The following is a 21126-nucleotide window of genomic DNA, read 5'->3' as shown; positions in this document are numbered from 1 at the left end:
CAAGCGAGCAGAGCTTCTGGAGCAGGAGGCGTCCATCTGCCTTTGCCTGGGTCCCTGTGACTCCGGGCCCACAGTGACCCCAGGAGTCAGGGGTGTGGAGGTGCATAGGAGAGTCCTGGGGTGGCACTGGTGCCAGGAATAGAGTGACTACCAGGTAGTGGCCATGTGCTTGGACCTGGGGTCTCAGCCTTCTTGCAGAGTGTGCCTGGGCTTTCCAACAGCAGACACCACACAGCAACTACGCTTACACAACACAGGGCATTGTGTAGGACGTGTTCTCAGGAGGAGAGCTGTTACTTTTCCACATCAGTCTCGTGAGTTTTACTTTCAATTAATCATTTTACAAAATTGGAGTAAGAAGAGTTTCTCAGTCCCTGAGGGGAGAATTCCTTCAGTCCCGGGATAGTCAGTGCCCCTAAACTGTTGTATTTCCTCTTGTTTCCAATGAGCTGTTAGGAAGCAGATCAAAATAGCAGAGTGCCAAGAACTTTACTGCTGCTGGGGTGTGAGCAGGGATATGTAGCATTTGGAATATTCTCAACTACTTTAGTAGCTGCTGTGTGATTTCTGTGTCCAAATATCCCATGTGTTTATTAGTAGGTGCTCACAGATAAAGGATGGGACCAGGGGACCATGAAATCACTTTTATGATATTATTTCAAATTTATGCCTTGCAACTCTATTAAGCTTGTATATATTTGTCTCTTTTTTACTCTCAGAACAACATGAAATTAAAAAAACCTATTAATCAGAGTTATAACTGGAACTTATAAAATTGAACAAAGAGTGTATGTAGGAAAGTGAGTTAGAAAAACACTGTTTTCACCTCGGGACACATGGATTCACTATAAATTCTGAGCCATGCCACTTTCATTTTGGAATGGTTAATTCTCTGGTCAGTGAAAAAATAAAGACAATTAAGTAGAAAATAATTTTATTGCTATATATAAAACCAAGGGCTAGCAAAACTCCTGGCATCTAAAACTAAATCTCACTCTGTCTTGTTTTTTTCTACATTACCAATGAGTAAGACTGATGAAAAATTACTAGTCTCCGGGGAATGATAAGGGTAATATAATGCTAATTTTAAAAGACCCATATGCTAGAATACTTTTGCTACTTATTAAATATTTATAAGCTTTCAGTAAATACCAACTATGGAAATATTGAGTACTTCAACAAGCATCTTTCTAGATCTCCTCTTTTTAATGAATAGGTTGAAGGAACTTTTCTTTGTAAGTAAATTAACCACCATCTATAGTAGGGTGCAGTAATGGCTATAATTTTTACCATTCACATTTATAGTTGAACTCTCAAATTCGTATTTTTCTTATTACAATGGGGATCAAGAGAGGGTAGCTTTGTCAGTGATCCTGACATTCCTGGGCCCTCTCTCCACATTCTGGGTCCGTTTGGGGCAAACCTTTCTGATATAATGGGGCAGGTGGGGCTGGGAATTTAGCAGCCCTCAAGGAACATTCTTTCCACTATCTGGCTTCTCTACCTCAGTCTCGATTAGAGAGAAATATAATCTGATTCTACTTTGAATAAATTAAAGAAAATGTGTTTTGAGATAATTTTACCCATGATAAATGGCAACATAAACATGCTTATAAATATGGGTTGAGTGACCCTCACTTCATTAGAAGATGAGAGCAGGCTGGTGAAGTCTTTGATCCACAGAGTACCCATCCTGGTGGGGATTAGAGGAAACTACAATGACAGATCACCACTTTAGAATTTGATCTTAATTATTCACATTGGTTCAACTGATCTTTCATTGCCAAACATGTTCAACAAATATTACTGAGGATAGCATTATTCAAGGTAGGAATATTTGACTGGGGAGAGGACTTAGATTCCTGGGCCTCACTGAATCACTTAGAGTATCCACTGGTGACCCACACATTACTCACATGTCTGCTGGTTCTGCTAATCTGGGCTGGGCTCAGCGGGGTGGTTTTCTGCCATTGTGGATCTCTCAGATGCCGGGAGGCAGGCTGCATGTTGCTCATCCAATGTGGCCTTGATGGGGACAACTGGTGTACTGCAATCTGGTAGTTGAATGACCCCAAGGCTGATGTGTTTGAAGGTCTGACTCTGAGCCTGGTGCTATTAGAACCCTTACGAGGTAAGGCCTAGATGGGGGTGCTCTCTGGTCATTTTGGGTGTCTTCTCAAAGGGGATTGTGGGACCCTCGTCTCTCTCTCCCTCTCTCTGCTTGCTGGCTCCATTTTCTTTCTATGTGCTCTCTTGCCATGATGTGCCACCACTTACCACCTTCACCAGAGTTGAGTTGATGCAGGCACCCTGCCCTTGTAACTCTGAGACTGTTAGTGAAGTGGACATTTTCTCTTTATAAGTCAGTTGCCTTGAGTATTTTTTTAGCAATAAGGTGAAGTTGGCTTATATAGCCTTTCGTCCTACAATGTTTCTGCCTACAATGTTTCATGGAGTAGTAGATTAATTGTAAAAGCGACTTCTGTTCTCCATGCTTTCTTGGACCCCAGATAGACAAAGCCCCTGAGCTGGGCTCCAGTCAGCCCACAGCTGTCCTAGCAGTGAGCCCCTGGCCCAGCTCAGGGACTACTGAACCAAATACCTGCTGTCACACGTTGCTGGGGTGCTTTGCCTATTTGTTACACATTAGCTTGTGCAACCCTTACACACTCCCTGTGTGACTTCAGCCTCTTGACTGCTGGCTTATGCCCTTGGACTGCAGATGGCAATAGAAGAGGCTGGGTGAAGAGTTCCCTGGGCTCTCAGGGAAAGCTTGGGTGGGCACCTAGGTGGCCTTTGTGTTCTGTGAGGGTGCACAGTGCCCGGTTCCAGATGGCAACGTGCCCAACAGCTATTCTTTATCCTTGAAATTTAAGGTGGGTGAAGGGGGGAGTAAGATACATTTGTATGTGGCCCCAGTAGTGTTTTTCCACTGGTTAAAAGCCCTCAGTTTGAAGTTATTGCCCATTTAGTTTTTTTCTGAATGAATGACCAACATAAGGCAGAGAAAGGGGCAGAGAAGCAGGAGTATATTTGCTGCATAGCCTGAAATCTATGCTGATTAAATAAACAGGGACTCTTCTGAATTGGCCTGTGGCTCTTCCACACCTCCTCCTACAGCCTAACAAGCCAGGTGTGCAAGAGCAGAGGCATGGGTGATCCCAGCTTTATCACACCTGGATGTGCAAGTCTCTACCACAGGGGACCCTCAGGGCACCTCTGACTCGAGAGAGGACCTGGCTGCCACATGTGCCTGCAAATTTCCTCTGTGCCCAACAGCCAGGGCCAAGAACCCAGCACCTTTTCCTCCTAACATCCTTCTCTGTGTTCTGACCTGGAGCCTTAGCACTGACTTGGATTTAATTTGTTTGTGTGTCTGATAAGCAACTGTTTCCTGGCTCTGATCGGTATATCTTTTTTCTTCCAGCCTGAAAGAATCCTCTATTCCTTCTTACAGGAATAAGGAAGGCTGTTCCCTTCTTCTTAGGCTATCTGTCCTCATTGCATTCTGTCTTCCATTTTCATCCACAAAGGGGAAGAAGGCTGGCCCTTCCTTTCCTCGATAGCACGAGGTCATTGCAATAGCCAGATAGCACAAGGTCACAGGGAGCAAACACCGGGTTCCAGGAGCCTGGTGGGTATCAGCATGGTCTCGTCGTGGATTCTGTCCTTCTAGTGTAGAAGGGAAACATGCACATAATTCATAGATGCATCCGGAGTTGATTCTTACCTGTCTGCCCCACGGGACAGTGTGGGAAGGGAGACTCGTGGCAATGGATGCCCTTCAGTCACTGCTTTCCAACCCAGCAAACTGTTGAGCCTGAGCAGGGACTTCCTCTAGACAAACCTTTGCTCTACCATTGTGTCTTGCAAACAGAACTTAACATCTGAGAAGGGACGCACTGGTTCCCTAAGAAAGAAGCCCAAGTTGAAGGCCTCCCGAACAGGCCCAGACTCTGCACCTAAACTGGAGGCCACCAAATGAGGTCAGGACAATAAAAAAGAATATGTAAAAATTTGTCATGAGTTTTCCACTGTATTTTTAGGGTTTTTTGGGATGGATAATGGGTTGTTGAAACTGAAACTACTACTTAAGAACTGTACCTTATACCAATATTCTTACTCTCTGATTTGAAATATTGCCAGTCCTTTTGGGTGATACATATATTTTTGTATGTGTAAAATTATTCTCAATATCACTGAAAATAGTAACAAACTGGATCCGGCCTCAACATCCAGCAATAGTTAATTACTAAAATAAAGTATGGAACCTCTGAACAATGGAATTCTTTGCCACCATGAAATAATTTCTATGGAAATCTTATGTTTTATACCTTTACATATGTGTTCCTGCATATCAAGGTAAGCGCACAGTGTTCAAAATGTGCTCATTTGGTGGTGGGATTGTGAGTAATTTTAATGTATACATTGCATTACATATAATCTATTCTGTGATTTCAAAATTTAAAAATATGTGTGATATAAAATACAAGTACAGCTAAATAGAAAGGAGCAGTCATTCTTAATAACTGTTAAGGCACACAAAAATGCATTCATGTCTTCTGCAGCTCCATTACTTGCTTTAATAAAACAGAAACTCGAGGTGAGAGAAGTAGAGAAGACAAAGCTTTCATTCTACTCAGAGTCAATCTCAGCCAAGCAAAACTGTACATACACAGAGACTTTGCATGTGGCTTAGTCAGAAAAGCCCTGTTGGCTTTGTAAACAAGGTGGTTCTCATTTCAAGGCCACTTGTCATGAGGAAAACTTTCTTGGCATTGAACATTAAATAATTATTAGCTGACACGTTGCACTTAATAGTTTGTGGTCTCAGCTCAAGTTTATAGAAAAAGTTTGACCACAGCTCTGAGACACCTCATCATTCAGGTGGGGGCCTCATGCTAACACGGTGGTACCAGCTGGCTGGTCACCATAGCCCGGGCCAGAGAGGCTCACTCCTTATACAAACCTCCGGGGTCACTCTTGGAGTTGGCTGATCACACTTGGCTGTAGACTCTTGGTACATAGAAGTACTTGGAGAGAAATCTCAGGAGTCCCAAGTAAGCAGAAAGTGACTCTCCACAGGGTATTTTTTGGGGCATCAAAGGGACAAGCAAGAGGAACCAGAATAAGTTGCACTATTATGAAGGATATCACTTGTACAAACAAATCCTAATCTCCTAAAATGTTACTAGCAAATATAAAATGCCATCGATTAAACATATATTAAAATATGTCACTCTACCCCCATAAACATATACAATACTGTTTTAAAAAGAATAAATTTTAAAAAACACGATTACACATCATGACCAAATGTGGAAAAAAGGAAAAGAAAATACCATCGGTTAGTGGAAGAACTCCTGGAATAGTAACAAACCTTTAATGGTAGAATAATCTGTGAGATTTAGAAAAAGAGTAAGACAGCACTCCAAGTTTGGCTTGGGTCCATCATGGGATGCCACCGCTCACTCCTTGTGATGTCTGTGTTTGCTTTTTGTTTTCCTGCATTGAACACACTTCTTTCCAACTTGCTTTTATCTGTTATTACTAAACTTCTGGAAGAGTGTTAGCTTTCTATCCCTGTAACAGAATACCCCCGAGGCAATCAACTTATGAAGAACAAAGATTTGCTTTTGCTCATGATTTCAGAGGCTTCAGTTTATGGTCACTTGGCTCTGTAGCTTTGGGCCTGAGGCAGCCTCACATATCATGGCAGGAACTTGGGGTGGAGGAAGACTGTTCATCGCATGGTGGCCAGGAAGGAAGAGGGAAGGAGAGGGAAAGAGGCAAAGATGGGGGAGGGGACAGAGAGAAAGGGGGTGGAGAGACAGAGAGGGAGGGAGAATTCCAACATTGCCTTTCAAGACACCCTCAGTGAACTCACTTCCTTTTCTGCCTAGCAGGGCCACAGGCTGTGCCATTTCCAACCTCTGCACTCTGTTGCAGAGCTGTGGGGTTGTGAACGCTCCCTCCAAGGTAGCTCATGACCTGAGGGTTCCGCATCTTGTTCCACATCACATTCACCTCCCTGGGCCATTTCCCACTCTGACTTTCCTTCACGAAACTCTTCCACTCTGTGTGAGAAGCTCTGCGCTTGTTACCATCCTTCTCCTTCCCCTTCCCCGTCGTTTCTTTCTTCCACCCAACCCAGAGGTGTCACTGTCTGTGGATCCAGGCTGCAGACTTCCTCCCTCTCCACACTGCGCATCCTCTGTAGGTTTTTTCAGCTCTCTCCTGACATTAGCTTCCATCGTCAGAGCTGAGAAATACACATGTGGCTCAAATCTCTCTTGCAAGGGAGTGGTTGGAGCTTTGGGACAGGGTTGACATTCCCACACCATCCCACACCATCCAGGACAGCTCAGAATGGACTCACAGCCTTCCCTGTACATGCCCTGCTTTCTACTCCGGTCCCAGCCTCAGCCACCCGCCTTCCAGCCTCCACACAGCCTGCCACTCCCGACCCATCTCTTTACCAACGCTGGCTCCTTCTACTCTGACCTGTCTAGTTTTATCTATGTTCTTGCTACTATCTCTTTTCAGCATATTACTGCCAAAGCCTTTGCTTTCTTTTCTGTGATTTCCCAAACTCCCTCCTCAAATGAGTGGCTTTACCGTCCCAGGATCTTTCACCAAGTATTGATTATGTCACTTTCCTGGCTCCCTACCTTCTGTACTGTGTGGCGTGCACTCCAGTGAGACAGCTCTGGCAAATGAACCCGGGACCTTGTCTTGAGCTGTATCCCTGGCCCATGTTCTAGGTTTTATTTGCAGACAGAGTTTTGTTAAGTTGCTATATTGCCCAGGCTTGGATAAGAACCTCCTGTGATCCTTCTGCCTCAGCTTCCCAGAGTGCTGGGACGACGGGTGTGTGCCATTGTGCCCAACTGGGGCACTCTTCAGAGCTCTCCCTTAGAGTACCCGAGCCACCCTCCTGCACAGTTATCTAATATACGTGCGACTTTGCCTCATGTTCCAATGCTCGCGTTGCTCCTTTGACTCGAAATGCCATTTCCTTTCTCTTCCTTTTCCTGCTTGCTCGAATCCAATTCACCCCCACTGACCTAACAGCCCGCCAGGGACTGCAGAAGTTCCAGAACCCAGGGACTGCGGCCTGAGTCCATTTGATACGCCGACTCTGGACATTCGGCAATTTCCGGAATTGCAAAGCTACTTTCTTCAGCAAAACCTTTGCATGATATTTTTCAGCTGTTCCTGTGGGGAAAACAGGGAACCCCACCGGATAAGGTGAATGCTGGAGGGAAATTACAGAGAATGACAGAACTAATGCTCCTAACTGCTGTCATGTGAGAGGGGCTACTTTTTTTTTATACAATGCATTTTTAAGCACAATCATGGGGATTAGAGTTGTCAATAGAATCCTAAATAGAAATAATTAGAGCCAGGTTTCTGAAGAGTTATTTCCCAAGGAATTTCCATGATTGCATTCCAGGTTTAAAAATAACTCAGAAGGACTGGCAAAGGGGAAGAAAAGAGAAGCTTATTACCTCGGAATGAATACAAAGCCCAACAAATTCACAAGACCAAGGCTACAAGGCCGGACTGCAAAGGAATACGCTATGTTTGAGAGAAACACACCAGAAATGAAGAAGAAACTCCGAGTTGCTCTGTGAGGGCCGCGTTTGTCTCTGACCATAACAGAAGTGTATCAGTTGCATGCCACGGTGTCCCAGTTGGGCAACCTCAAAGCAGGTCCCCGGTAAGGGTTCCTTCTGCCTGACACACCAAGAGGGTGAGTGGGCTCCGGGGAAGGCCTGGGCCCTCTAACTGCTGCCCTCGGCACCAGATGCCTGCTGAGAGTTGGAAGTAAGTGAGGGCGGCCCTGTTCCCCTCAGGCAGCTGTACTGGGAGCCGGAGGAAGGCACAGGCTGGATGCCCAAACCAGGGAGGAATGGGCCGAAGTGGGAGAATGTGGGTGAGCACTGTGCCGCTCTGGGGAGGCTTTCATCTGTGGGTCTCCATCGGCTTCGTGGCTGGGGGTCTAGGGTGAGGCCAGGGCTCGCTTCCCGCCCTGTTGAGCAGTACTTTTCAACCAATGGCTTCAGGAAAGGTGCACGGTGCTGTGGCCAGTGTGACGGGAGATGTGAGCGTGTTTTAGGCCCCCAGTGACACCACTGACGGAGCAAAGCCTGTGCGACTCACACAACAACAGTGTTGCTCACGGTCTGGGAGGTGGAATTCCGTGTTGGGGCGTGGCAGGACCGGCTGCTTCTGGTATCTTTCTCCTTGGCTTTGATCCCCCATCTTCTTCCCCTGTGACTCCTCATTTCCTCATTTTATAGTGATGTAAATATACCAAGTTCTGGTAGCAGAGCCAGGGTGATTATTTCTCACCTCAAGTGCAGGAGTGCGTGAGAATTTTTGGCAGCCCTTTCTCTACCACAGATGTCTTTGCCACAGTTCACTATATAAAATACATAGTGTAAAAAATAAATACATAAATAATTTCCTTATTATCCAAGGATACTAATCAGGATGGATTAAGATTCATCCTAATGATCGCATTTTAACTTGACACTTCTCTAAAGACGCTATCGACAAATAACATAATATTCTGGGATCCTAGTGGTTTGAAATGTACCAAAATGGACTTCAGAGTTAGGCACATAATTTGACAGAGCACCCAGTATAAGATGAAATAGACTCAGACTTTGCTTTTAATGCGTGAATGACTACCTGTTGAACAGAGAGATGGAATAATTAAGTAAACACAATTAAGTAAGAGCCCCTTCTCTTAACATCTGGTTTTTACCAGGGGAGGCTGTGAGATGTGAGGTCTTTGGTTTGGCCATCTGTAAAATGGGAATCATAATCCTAATGCTAGACACTGGTGAATTTTAAACCAGTTTCAAGAAAGCTGTAAGAACAAAGTGGTAAATCTTATTTGTTATCTGAGAGCTGTAAAACTGGGAATGATTGAGACAGACACCACAGAGTTAATGGAGAAGGAATGGAATAAGAGGAACACCTTTCTCGCTTTAACTGTTAGTGATGGAAACCTGGTCGGGACGTCATCTCCCTAGCTCTTTTATGGATATTTCCCTTAACAGATGTATTTACCACTGGCAATGACTCCACACATACCTGAGGAATAAAAGTTCTGAATTCCTTTTGTTTGTCACTCCATTGTGCTTTGGATTCATTTTCAGGGAAATAAACAACACTCACTTTGGTATAAAGGAAGATTTAAAAAGAAAAACAAACTCTAGACTGTGCAATCTTGCATTTATTTATTCCACTTGGGGCTGCATTATTTCCTAAAAAAAAAAGCATTCTCCTTCCACGCGTAATCTTTTGGTACCTTTAAACACTAATCTTATCACTGGAGTTTTTTTTTCCTTTGATGAGAATTTTTATGAAAATATCAACATTCCCATCTTGAAATTCCTCTTGACAAATTTTTCAATTAGTATCATTCCAGCTGTATTTTGTTTTCTCCCCAACTGGTGGACAAAATACAAATAAAAAAGCACCCAGTGTGAGTATGTTCTGATGCACGACATTATAAAAATTAAAATACACGATGAGAGACTGTTTTGTGGACAGTACACAGGAGCTGAAGTCAGGTCAATATTGGAAAATTTGTATAAACAATCACAGATACGATTTGTATATCCTTTTCGATGCATCAGATAACTCTGAAGCAGAAATATTATTGTCTCAACTTTTCTGTGAGGAAACTAAAGGCTTGACAGCTTATTTGTGGGAGAAGTATATAAGCAAGGCTCAAAGTCAGTTTGCAGATTTAAAGTCTGCGCTCGGTAAACTCTGGCAAGTTTGGGCCAGGGATTTAGCTCAGTGGTTCCAGCTCCTGTCTCGCAAATGCAAGGATCTGAGTTGGATCCCTGGTACCACACACACACACCAAAAAAACTCCAGCAAGCTTGATTTAGATGACATTGCTGGGTGAGTCACCACAGAGGGGTTGAGGAGCTTCCAAAAAGAAGAGCCTTTTAAAACAGACCCAATGCCACAGGACTGTTGGTTCTCAGGGGAGAAAATGAGCTGGCCTCAAGCCCTCTGTGGGAAGCTGCCTGCTGGGATGGCCACATGACACTCAGACCCAAGGACTGTGGAGGGTGTGCGGATGCAATGTGAGAAAAACATAAATAAGAGTGCTTTAAAAATGCATAGTGCATCTGAAACAAGAGGCATGTTTCTGTGCTCTATAACAGAAGAACTTTGGAGAGGGCAGACAAAGTCTTCCATCTCCTCCACCATGCTGCAGGGACACGGAGGACTTCAGTGGCCCATGGGTTACTGCCTTCCAGCACTGTCAATGTTCTTGCTAAAGAACCTTGATTTAGGGAGACAAGGACAGGGGTGGTGAGTCTTGGTTGGTTTGGACTCGTTCATGATGCTGAACAGTGGCAGCCTTGTTTCCCTTTGCTGGAGTCTCAACCTCAGAGCCTTCCTAAGGTTCTGTGGTGACGGTCACAGTGCGCTCAGATCTCCTCACCCCAGACATGGTTCAGTTTCCAGTGTGTCACCTCTGGAATGCAGACACAGCCTTGCAAAGCCCTGCAGCCAGTGACAGGAGCAGAAGCGAGGCCCTACCTAGGATGCCATGCCTGCTCCCGTTGCTCTGGGGCAGTGGACCCAGGAAAGGGTCCTTGACCCTGGGCGGTAGAGTTTAGGGTCCTGCATCAGTTGAGGTGCTGGTGGGAACCCCTTGTTCACGGCAGCAGGGCAGCATCCTGGGAACTTTAGTTAGTGGATCAGGGCCCACATGCATTGGAGAAGCTGCGGTCCTCAGGGTCTGAGCCTGCAAGGACCAGCGACACGGGGCTGGACAGAGGCCTCCCTGAGGGGAGGTGCGGGGAGTGCGTGCAGCTGTGTTCATGTGAGAGATCCTCTGTGCACAACTCTGGAGGCCAGTGCAGCGAGGAAAACCAATCTAAACATTCTTCATCACCCTTGGCCCACTTCGTGGAAGCAGCGGGTGAGGCTGGGAGTCCAGGGCTAATCTCTCTGAAGTCTCCGAGACTGACAGCGTTCCTGTCCAGGTCATCTGTTCAGGCCAGCACACACTGGTGTCACGCTGTCCAGAGCACTAGGCCCAGGACCAATGACTTTTATCCAAAGAAGATATCGTTCCTCACACTATTGCCAGTCTTCCCTCAAATTTCTGCCTGTCTCTCAGTGACCATTGCTTGCTTTCCCTCTTGTTTTGTTCTTTAATATCTTTGTTCCATTTTATGTGTATATTTTCTACGTCATACCATTTCACACACATATTTATATTTGATATCAAATAAGTTATACTTAGTATATATTATATACATGTAAGACTGTATCGAATAGACCATCTATATCAAACAGAGTAACAGTCTCTATAGGGTGGATATACATGCATATATATACATACATATATATTGTAGTATTATATGTAGAACTTGGGGTAGCTATTTGACACCATGGATAAAATCAATCACACTTTTAGGAAATAACATTCTCACAAAGGTCACTAAACAAAGCACATTAAATATATGTTTTAAATCTTTCTAAAAATTAAAGATCGAAAGGTAGTGAGCACTCATGCAATTCTATTTGGGACCAAGATCAAGCCATGGGAGTGGGATTGTCTCTTGCCTAAAACAATAGCAACAAACCTGGCAAAATATGTGAAACCATGGTGACCAAGGTATGGGCTATTAAGCAATGTCATTCCTGGTAGGTGTTGGTCCAGCAAGGCAGGCCCTGAGGCAGCCCCAGCTTGCTATCCTGGGAGAGTTTCCGGGGTGCAGAAGGGAACCCAGGTGGAATAAGGCAACATTTGAGCTGAGGAGATGGATCTGGGATTCCAGGTCTTGGGTAGAATTTGCACCTGAGAAGAGGAAGGACAGACAGAGGACTCCAGCTGCAGGCAGAGGGGCACAGTGGGTCTAGCTCCTCACACAGTCCCAGGGAAGAAGCTCCTGGAAAGATTAAGAATGCAGTGCCAGTGCTCATAGTTGTCTGAGAAGAGCACTCCCTGTCAGAGAGTGTGGAGAGTCCAGAATCCCTGGGAATCAGGCAGAGGATAAGGAGGCCGGGCCTCAGTGTAAAAAGAGAGCATCCTGGAATTGACACTGTTCTGGTCACAACTAACAAGTAATGACCTCAAAAACTGCCTGCTCCCAAGAAATTCAACTGATTATACCTCAAGCATATTTATAGGAATATGGAAATATTGAGCATCCACCAACATCAAATTTGCAGTGTATGGAATTAATAAGAATTATAAAGTATGCACTTGGGCCAAGATGTAGCTCAGTGGTACAGGTCCTGAGTTTGATCCCTGGTACCTGGAAAAAAAGGTATGCAAATAAGTAGGAAAATATGACTTATATGGAGGGTAGGGAGCCAAATATGTGTACAAGCAGAGTCCCTGAAAGAGAGGACAAAGCAGTCAAGCTTAAATTTTGAATAGCCCCAAATCTTTCATATTTGATGGAAGTGATAAACTTGAAGCTCAATAGCTTCAGGCACAAGACATGGGAAGAAAACCCAGAAGAGGTGTAGCATGATGAAATTGCTCGAAATTAGTGATAAAAGAAGGAACATCTGAAAAGCAGCAAGTGGAAGGATACATTGTTCCAAGACCAGCAACAGTAATGACAGCAGATTTACTGTTGGAAACCGTGGAAATAAGAAAAGATGGTACTGCAACTTCTGAAATAAGGGGGGGGGAGGAGGAAAAGGAGGAGGAGGAAGAAAAGGATGATGATGAGGAGGAGACCAGAAAGAGTAGAGGAGGGAAGGGAAGGGACAGGAAGGGAGGGGAGGGGAGGGAATGGAAGGGAAAGTCGATCTTGATTTTTCCCTCTTTCTGGATGCCAGTGGTCAGGACAGCATCTTGAGGGTGGGCACATCCCCACTCAGACCCCCAATGCCTGCCTCCTCCAGAAGCCTCCTCTCAGACACTCCCAGAATTCCCTCTACCAGTCATCTGCCCAAGTGTCCCTCAACCCAACAAGGTGAACCTAAAAGAAACCATTATAACACTCATGAGAAAGAAGAAAACAAAGTGTGGGTAGAGCCCTAGTTGGAACCTGCTCCATGCCTACAGTCAGCAAGGAAGAGGTGGCCCCGACACCCCACTCCTGCTGCAGTGTTGGAGGGAGCCCGTGAGACCCGGGCTCACCCTCCCTGACTCGGAGATGTGCAGATCTCCGTCGAGCCGGAGAGACTGTGCTCTGGGTAAGAGCACCTCCGGATAGCCACCACGAGGTGGCAGGGGTTAGGGTTTCCTGGCAGAGGTTTCCACGGAACTGAGACAAATACTCTGCAGGGTGTTTTTCAATCATGAACATGCTCAAGACAAATAAAAAGTGGAAAGACTAAGAAACAAGACTCTGGAGATGAGGAAGGGACCAGAGGATGGGGGTGGGATGAGAGGAGGCACAGGGAAGGGGAGAGAGAGGGATTAAGATGCGGGGTGCGTATGCACTACTGACTGTACAGTGAATGTGCTTGTTATGGATCACAAACACAGACGAATGAACAGGGAATGCACTCGGAGAAGAGTGTTCACAGCAGCCTTATTTGCGGAGCTCAAAGCTACCGATGGCCAGTGTGTCCACCATGGGCGAACAGTTAGAAAACCAGCGGCGAACCTTTCAGAGGCCGAGTGCCAAACTGCAGCCCCGAACTTGCTTATGTATCGCAAGTTAAACCTGAGTTCTGGGATTTTAGTTTAGAAAGACCAACTCACACGCTAATACGCGGGCCGTAGGTCTGCCACCAGTGCCCTCGAAGCACAGCTCCCCCTCGGCAGAGCACCCAGAACGCGGGGCACACAGCAACGTGCTGGTCTCGAGGGCGTCACGCCGAGTAGAAAATGGAGTCTTCAGGTGCCGCACACTGCATGGCTTCGTGCGTACGGCGTTCTCAAAGTAACAAGAAGGCAAACACAAAGAATAAGAAGAGCACACTCACAAGGATCAGGCGCCTGGGCGGGGAGAGATAAGGTAAGCATGGTGGCCGTGGGCATGGAGAAGTGGCGGACGGATCTCGGACAGCTCTGCACGTCGCCTGCTGTGGGCGTCGAGATCCAGCACACAGGAGAATGTGGGAGTCGCGTGCGTGCCGGGCTCGACTCTGACGTCACACATCAACGTGCAGGCACAAAAGGTTTCTCTTGTAAGTGAAAGCCAGAACATAAATAATTGAAAAGCAAAGCAAAAGACAGATTATAAGAAACAGGGAGATGAATTGTTTTGCAAGAGGGAAGGGGACCAAGAGAGACAGTTGATTAAAAAAAAAAAAATTAAAAGCTAAAACTGTAAAGCTTCCAGGAGAAAATAGTCATCAATGTAACAGAATTCTCCTTTCATGTGATTAATAAATATGACTGTGCTGAAAATAAAAAGTTATATGCCACTCCAAATATATGAAATACAAGTAAAAGCTGGGAGAAGATGGTTGCTGGAGATACCCTGTTCGAACACAGTTGTTATTGGGGAAGGATTGAGACAACTCCAAACATCACCAGGGAAGGTAGAAACCATGCATTAAAGGTGTGAAAGGCTAGGGGCAGTCAGCATGCAGAGGGGCAGGTGCCCATTTCCAATAAGTGTCTGAAGGTTGGCAGCCCTGGGGATGAAGGATTTCAAATCAGAACCATGACCTAGTCCCTTTTCTTTTCCTTTTTTTTTTTTTTTTGTTTTTTGAGACATGGTCTCACTGTGTAGTTGAGTCTGACCTGGAACTCACTATGTAGTCCAGGCTGTTCTCAAACTCAGAGCAATTCTCCTGCCTCAGCCTCCTGAGTGCTGGGATTACAGGCGTGAGCCACCATGACAGGCCAACCTAGTCCCTTTTCCACACCGACTTGATCAAGAGCTGCAACGTGGCCCCCGCAGAGGGCGGGAAGAGGTGTCATTCATGGCTGTCAAGTTTGTACACCGTGGAGTATCTGTGGAAGGCAGGTCATCCTTCCTTCCTAGGGCTGGGCAAGCACATGGCCTGCTACATAGAAATCCTACTCCTGTCAAGGAGAAAGTTTAAGACACAATCCAGTGTGACAAAACTCAAAGAAGCACTGGTTATGACTCGTGCTCATCGGGGAGAATGGGAGAGGCCCTGGCGTCTCTGCACACAATGGGGTATCACACAGCGGGAAGATGAATATGCCACAGAGATGAGTCACAGCAGGTAAGGGCTCCACAAATAAATGTACACATTATAAAGTTTAAAAACCCAAGGGAAAAAACCCAGAGTAAAACTGTCCAAATGATAGTGGCTAATGCATTCCTAACTTGGGATGAAGTACTTTGTACCAACTCTGTAAGAAGAAATAAATAGTCTCTGCAAGGCAAAAAATATTAAGTCAAATACACTTTAGGAATATAGTCTCTGTAAGTATGAAAGGTATATGCAAGTTAAAATAAAAAGGACAAAAATGATGAACGTGGCATTGATGGTTGTTATTTTAATGGAGGTGGTGGAAGAAGAGGGAGGAAATCAGAGGTGGGAGAGAGGGGAAGAAGAGAGAGAGAGAGAGAGAGAGGGAGGGAGGGAGATCCTCTCTTTGATATGGATTAAGAAGGGAAAGGCTAGCAATAAACAAGCAAAAGTGAAGATGGTCAACCGGAAATCAAATGAGAGCAGAATTTAGTTTCTAGCCTGTGTGTGTGTGTTGTAGAAATAATAAAAAAAAAATGAAGTGAGTTTGAATTGAAGTTTTTTTTTTTGTTTTTTTTTTTTTTGGTAACAGAACCTAAAACATTACAGACAGAGTTGTGCCATAGACAGCATATTTATTTTATTGATCAATTCTGGACCATAGGTTACTAATGTTTATATAAGTCCAGCAATGGGGACTTAACAATGTGAAAAAAAAGTTTTTTGTTTTTTTTGCATGTTTGGTTCACTGGAAATTTGAGTTTAAAAATGTTCAAAATAACTATTCGGACTTATGCTTCAATAATTAATGATTCTGATCTTTTAAAATTTTCATTTATTTTATTTTATTTTAGTTTTGAGATAGAGTCTCATTAAGTAGTGAAGACTGGCCCTGAACTTGTGGTGACCCTCCTGCCTCAGCTTCCAGAGCGCTGTGATTACAGGCATATGCCATCATGCCTGGCAAAAATGTTATTTAATTGACAGTTGAAAATGAAGTAAGAACTAGTTAATATTTGTAACCTCATCATGGATCAAATGGGAAAAATCTAGTCAGAATAAAATTAGAACTCTTAGTGTATTATTGAGTGGGAAGAGGTGATTTTGAATGTCAACAGTATAGAATATGTTTGTGTTGGAGTTAAATTAAAAGTTCCCATAGACCTTGCACCCTCTTTGTCTGTGACAACACACTTGAAAATGCTGGCATGGAAGCTCCTCAGGATGCCAGGAGTGGTCCAGTTTTTTTGCCATGTCAAACAAATAAACACAATAGAAACAAAAGAGAGTAAAAAGCCAAGAATGGTGGCTTCTTTCTACATGGGAGTACTGACATTTAACATTTCCCTTTGGCTCTTTCTGGGGAGATGTCACATATGTAAAACAAGCACCACCGGTCAACTTGTGACGTTTGTCAAATGCCTGCCAAGATGGGGTTTTCATTTTATATGAGTGGACCTGTGATGGTGTCACTCTGAGATAGAGGAGCTGGTTCCCACACATGCATCTGGAAGCATTCTTTTATTTAAAGGAGAATTCATTTATTTCTTTGGAAAAAAATCATCATGTGCACATTATCTTTTGCATTGAAATTTCTTATGCTTGGTAGTAGTCAAGAAGAAAAAAATTTAATTCCATGTGAGCATTATTTCCATAATTGTTAGTCAAAAGACAGGTTGTCATCTTAAGCTGTCCAAGTTAAAATCTGTCACTTATAAGGATGATAGACAAATGATACTGTCAAAACTGATCCAAAGTATTTATCTCCAATTCCATTCCAGCTTGCTGATCTTGTTCTTATTTCAGTCCAGTGGGCATTTTCACCAAGATCCTGCTATTTGACATTGCATTTGGTCTCAAACATCGACTGCAAGCTGGTCAAATCTGTGTGTTCTTCACACAGATGCTGTTTCTGGGGACCTATCTAGACTAAGCTATGGTTGCTTCCCTCTCCAGATGATGGGTATGTTCAGGGCCGTGTTGGGCACACCCAAATTCATTGTGATTGCATGTGGGGTGCAGTAGGAGGAACAGGATTGGGGAGGCAGAGTGCTGAGCCCGTGTCTCACTATATTTTGGGAAGCAGCGATTTCATTCTCTAGGGCATCTCAAAACATTCCGTATACACACCTCAACATAAGTGAAGTGTGCCTTTGTATCACCAGAGGTGAATGTTTCATCCAAAATCCTTGGAGACTACTCTGAAATTCACCATTGGCATTCTGTAACACATGCCCGGGTGTATGTGAAAATAGTGTTATGGTATCAGAGAAAGCAATTACAGTCTCTCTCCTAATCACTCAGGAAGACTAGGTGCATTCTGGACTTGCATCTCAGGACTGCAGGGCAGATGGGCACCTAAGGAGGGTGAGGTCTGAGGAATGAGGTGGAAACAGAAACAGAGAGATAAGGGGTGAAATGCCAGAGCAGCGACCCCCAGAGGGAGGGGAAGGACTGTCACACGCATGAGGTGAATCAGGCAGGAAGGAGAGCTTGTGCTGAGGTGAGCTGTCTGCAGGGCTTGTAGGAGATTTGAAAGAGGAATGTGAAGGGGGTGGTGGGAATGGTGGAGACTGTTGGACCTGTGTAAAGGGGTTTGAAGAGCAGGAAGAAGCAAAGAGAAGAGGAAGAAGGAGAATTACAACCAAGATAGGAGAGCAAAGCCAATCCACTATGTAAAATAAAGTTGGTCACAATTTTTTTATTGGTGGGAAACCATTAGAAAAAATGGAGCAGAAGTTATCTTTGACAGTGGTTCCACATCATATCAAATACTCAGGAAAAGAATCTGGCAAAAGATATGCAAATGTATCCCCAGTCATATCTCTCCAAATTTATGTATTGCTATTACCTGTATTCATACTTTTCAATGAAATTGTTAGGACAATTCTATAAAGTTTAGGTAGGTGATGTGTTCAAGAGGGATGACAGAGAATGAAGGCAAGAAATGTGAGAAATTCTTCCTCGATTGCTTCTGTTTCCTCCATTAAGAAAACAGCAATGTTGGCAGATGAGAGGGGGGCAGGAACTGTTTTCCCAAGTCTAACTTCTCCCCTTCACCTGCCACCCACCCACCACACCTGCTCACGCACAGCCCCCATCCCTGATCCCAGATCATCTCTGGCTCCTCACTTGCTCCCATAGACTCCCATCATGCTCTTCACTCTTTCCCATCGTGCCCCTGACTCTGGGCCTGAATTGCTTGCCATCATGGCCTCTACCTCTGAACCTTAGGCTTAGACTGTTCTTCTCCCAGAGGAGCCTGGGGATTATTATTTGTACCTTATGCAGGTGTATATTGCTTCTTCCTGCTCTCTTGTCACTATCCTTGTTTCCCCCCTCCCTCTGCCTCTAGCCCTGAGGGAAGCGTTGGTCTGTCTGCCTGGTCTCCAGGTGCAGCAGGACATATCTGTCCTTCCCCAGCTGCCCTAACAACCCACCTTCCTTACAGCTGGAGTCAGTGACACCTGGACACATCCTCTGACCCATCACATGGTTTGTTCATCAAACACAGTCACCAGGAGACCAGCCTGGAAGAGGGCACAGCCGTGGCAGCCTAATACCCTGAGGTGAAGGGCCAGGAAGCTCCAGTAGGGTTGCCACAGGCAGGCCAAGGAGAGCTGCAGGGAGAGTACCTTCTTCTGGCATGGTGTGGCATGGATGCCACTCTGTGTGGGCCTCTATCCTTCCCTCCCTCAGCACATGGGATGACTGCTGAGAGTGGTGCTGTTGACTGTCATGGGAGGAACTGGGCAGCTTTGGGGCTCTTCCCATGTCCTGCGGAGGCGGGGTCAGTTGCAAGCTGGCTATGCAGAGGAAGATTCAATCCAGCTGGAGGGTTTCCTGGGCCACACTTTCATTTCTCTTTAGCTGTGGACTAATATACTTAACATCAGATAATAGGACCATGTATACCTGATAATGTTGGGACAGACGCTCTGCCTGTGAAGCCCAGATTACTTGCAGATGTGTCTTTGTCCTGTTTGTCCTTTCTGCAGCCCTGGTTGCTCCCATGTACATTCACCATGCTGCATTCTGCTGCCCGGGGGCTGCTTTCTGACCTTCCTGTCACCTTGCAGGTAGGATGGTCATAAGCCATATGTCGGGCATCTCTCTGTCCTGATGCTTGGTATGGGCCCTGTCTCGGATTGTGCTTCGTGATGCCAAGATCATGAGCCAACAAAGGGCTGAATGAAACGCCACTGCTGTGCCAGGAGCCTGGAGCCTCTGTCTTCTGATTGGCAAGACTCCCTTGATCGCCATGCCTGAAACATCTCCTTTTCTTATTCCTCTGCTCTCCCTTCGAACCCTTCCTGAGGGTCGGTGGGAAGACGGCCAGAGGGTACTTCCTCTGCTTGATGAGCGGGTTGGTCTCTCTAGTGCCTGTCTACCCCCGTAGCTACCCCAAGCGTAGGCACCACCGGGGCACACTGCATCCACCACGTGTGCCCCAAGACCACTTTTCCCGGTGCCACGAACACCTCGCTGAGTGACGGTCCTCGTCCTGTGGGGATCCCGCAGCTCCTCCAGCAAAGCACGGCCACAGTCCAAAGAGAGAGCTCTGGGAGCTGTGTCCTGTACGAGGCCAAGAGAAGGAGATGTAGGGGCAGAAAAACTGTCAGATGGGGGTTTTGGAAAATATCTTTAATTTAAAAAATGTATTTTTAATTGATAATAATAATTGTGTATATTTATGGGGTACAATGCGATGTTTTGGTCTATGTGTTAGAAAGATTTCATCAAGAAATATCCATCACCTCCTCTTGTTACATTTCGTTTGTAGTCTCAGCATTAGAAATATATACTTTGATAGGTAGAAAAGAGGAAAAAAGCTCCCCACCAATGCAGAGGCAGAAGAGAGCTAGAGGGTGGCCAGGGAATAATGTTTATAGTTTTAAAAATAATTTTAGCTAGATTTCTCTGACCAGAGGTGAGCTTCCTCTTCAGAAGAAGTGTGTGTGTGTGTGTGTGTGTGTGTGTGTGTGTGTGTGCGCGCGCGCAAACATGTGAACGTGTGTGTAGATGGGTGGAAGCACTTCCATGATGGTTTCGGCTCCTCCTCGTCTCACTGCAAAGCTGCTGTTGCTGGTGTAGCAATTGTGTCTCCAGCCGAGGCCACAGTCTGGATATGTTTTCCCCTGGGCAGACCTAGTGGCTTTACCCCTGTCCCTCCCTACATCGGATCCACACACTCTTCAGAAGAGGCACAGACAGCTTGTCTCATGTGAGCATCAGGGGGTCAGACACAGGAGGGCCAGGTGGCTGGACAGTAGCCCTCTACCCGGGACTGCAGTCCTTGCGCACACCTGCCTGGGAAATGATCTGAGTTTACTTAGACTGCTGGGGCAAGGCAGGCTGGTGAGCAAACCCAGGACCCCAAGACCCGAGGCTTGTGTGACACCCACGGCTTTGTCACTGTTTCCCTGCAAGTACGAGTTAAGCACCTTCTATGTGCTGGGCATTATGCCCATTCACAGTTTTTGTCACTGACCCAGGAGACAGGCAACATCAAAGCACATTGAAGAGCTGCTAGGGGCTTATTCCATGTCAGGAGCCTTCTTGGGCATGAGTCACATCTCTGAACAATCTCCAGTGATACGTTAGCCTAGTATTCAGTCTTTCAAGAGTAGCAACATCAAGATGGCTATTGATGCAGTTTCTTGTGGTTAATTGATGGGCTATTTGAAGGAATACTCATGGCTCTGCAAGTCCAATAAACTATGGTACAGTACAGCACAACAAAATAAGTTAAGCTAAAATAAAATAAAAGTCACTTTTGCCATCCTACTGGGTACAAAGCAATAGGTGTTAGCTCTACAGTGTGAGTTCCAATCCAGTTTAATTTACTTCTGTTGACTGATCTTTCAAAGGTTAACTATGATCCCTTCTAATTATTAGCAATATTTTCAACACAGGTGGGAGCAGGAGTTAAGATGAGTGGGTCTTTCCAAGGCTAAATAACACCTGCTGATTAACTGTGACTCAAAGGCAATT

The 21126-nt window shown here is 45.3% G+C and overlaps 1 long non-coding RNA gene across 1 annotated transcript in view; it reads left to right on the top strand.

Moving 5' to 3' along the window:
* Positions 1–8281, top strand: part of LOC104862723 — a 51382-nt gene extending 43101 nt beyond the window's left edge. The window contains exons 4-5 of the long non-coding RNA XR_002025384.2: positions 3878–3986; positions 7457–8281. This is a non-coding gene — a long non-coding RNA (uncharacterized LOC104862723). The remainder of the gene's footprint in view (positions 1–3877; positions 3987–7456) is intronic.
* Positions 8282–21126: the final 12845 nt, after the last annotated feature.

Source organism: Fukomys damarensis, unplaced genomic scaffold, assembly GCF_012274545.1.
Source record: "Fukomys damarensis isolate Sample0158 unplaced genomic scaffold, DMR_v1.0_HiC HiC_scaffold_17, whole genome shotgun sequence".
Lineage (NCBI taxonomy): Eukaryota > Metazoa > Chordata > Mammalia > Rodentia > Bathyergidae > Fukomys > Fukomys damarensis.
This window is presented reverse-complemented; position numbering and strand designations above follow the sequence as displayed.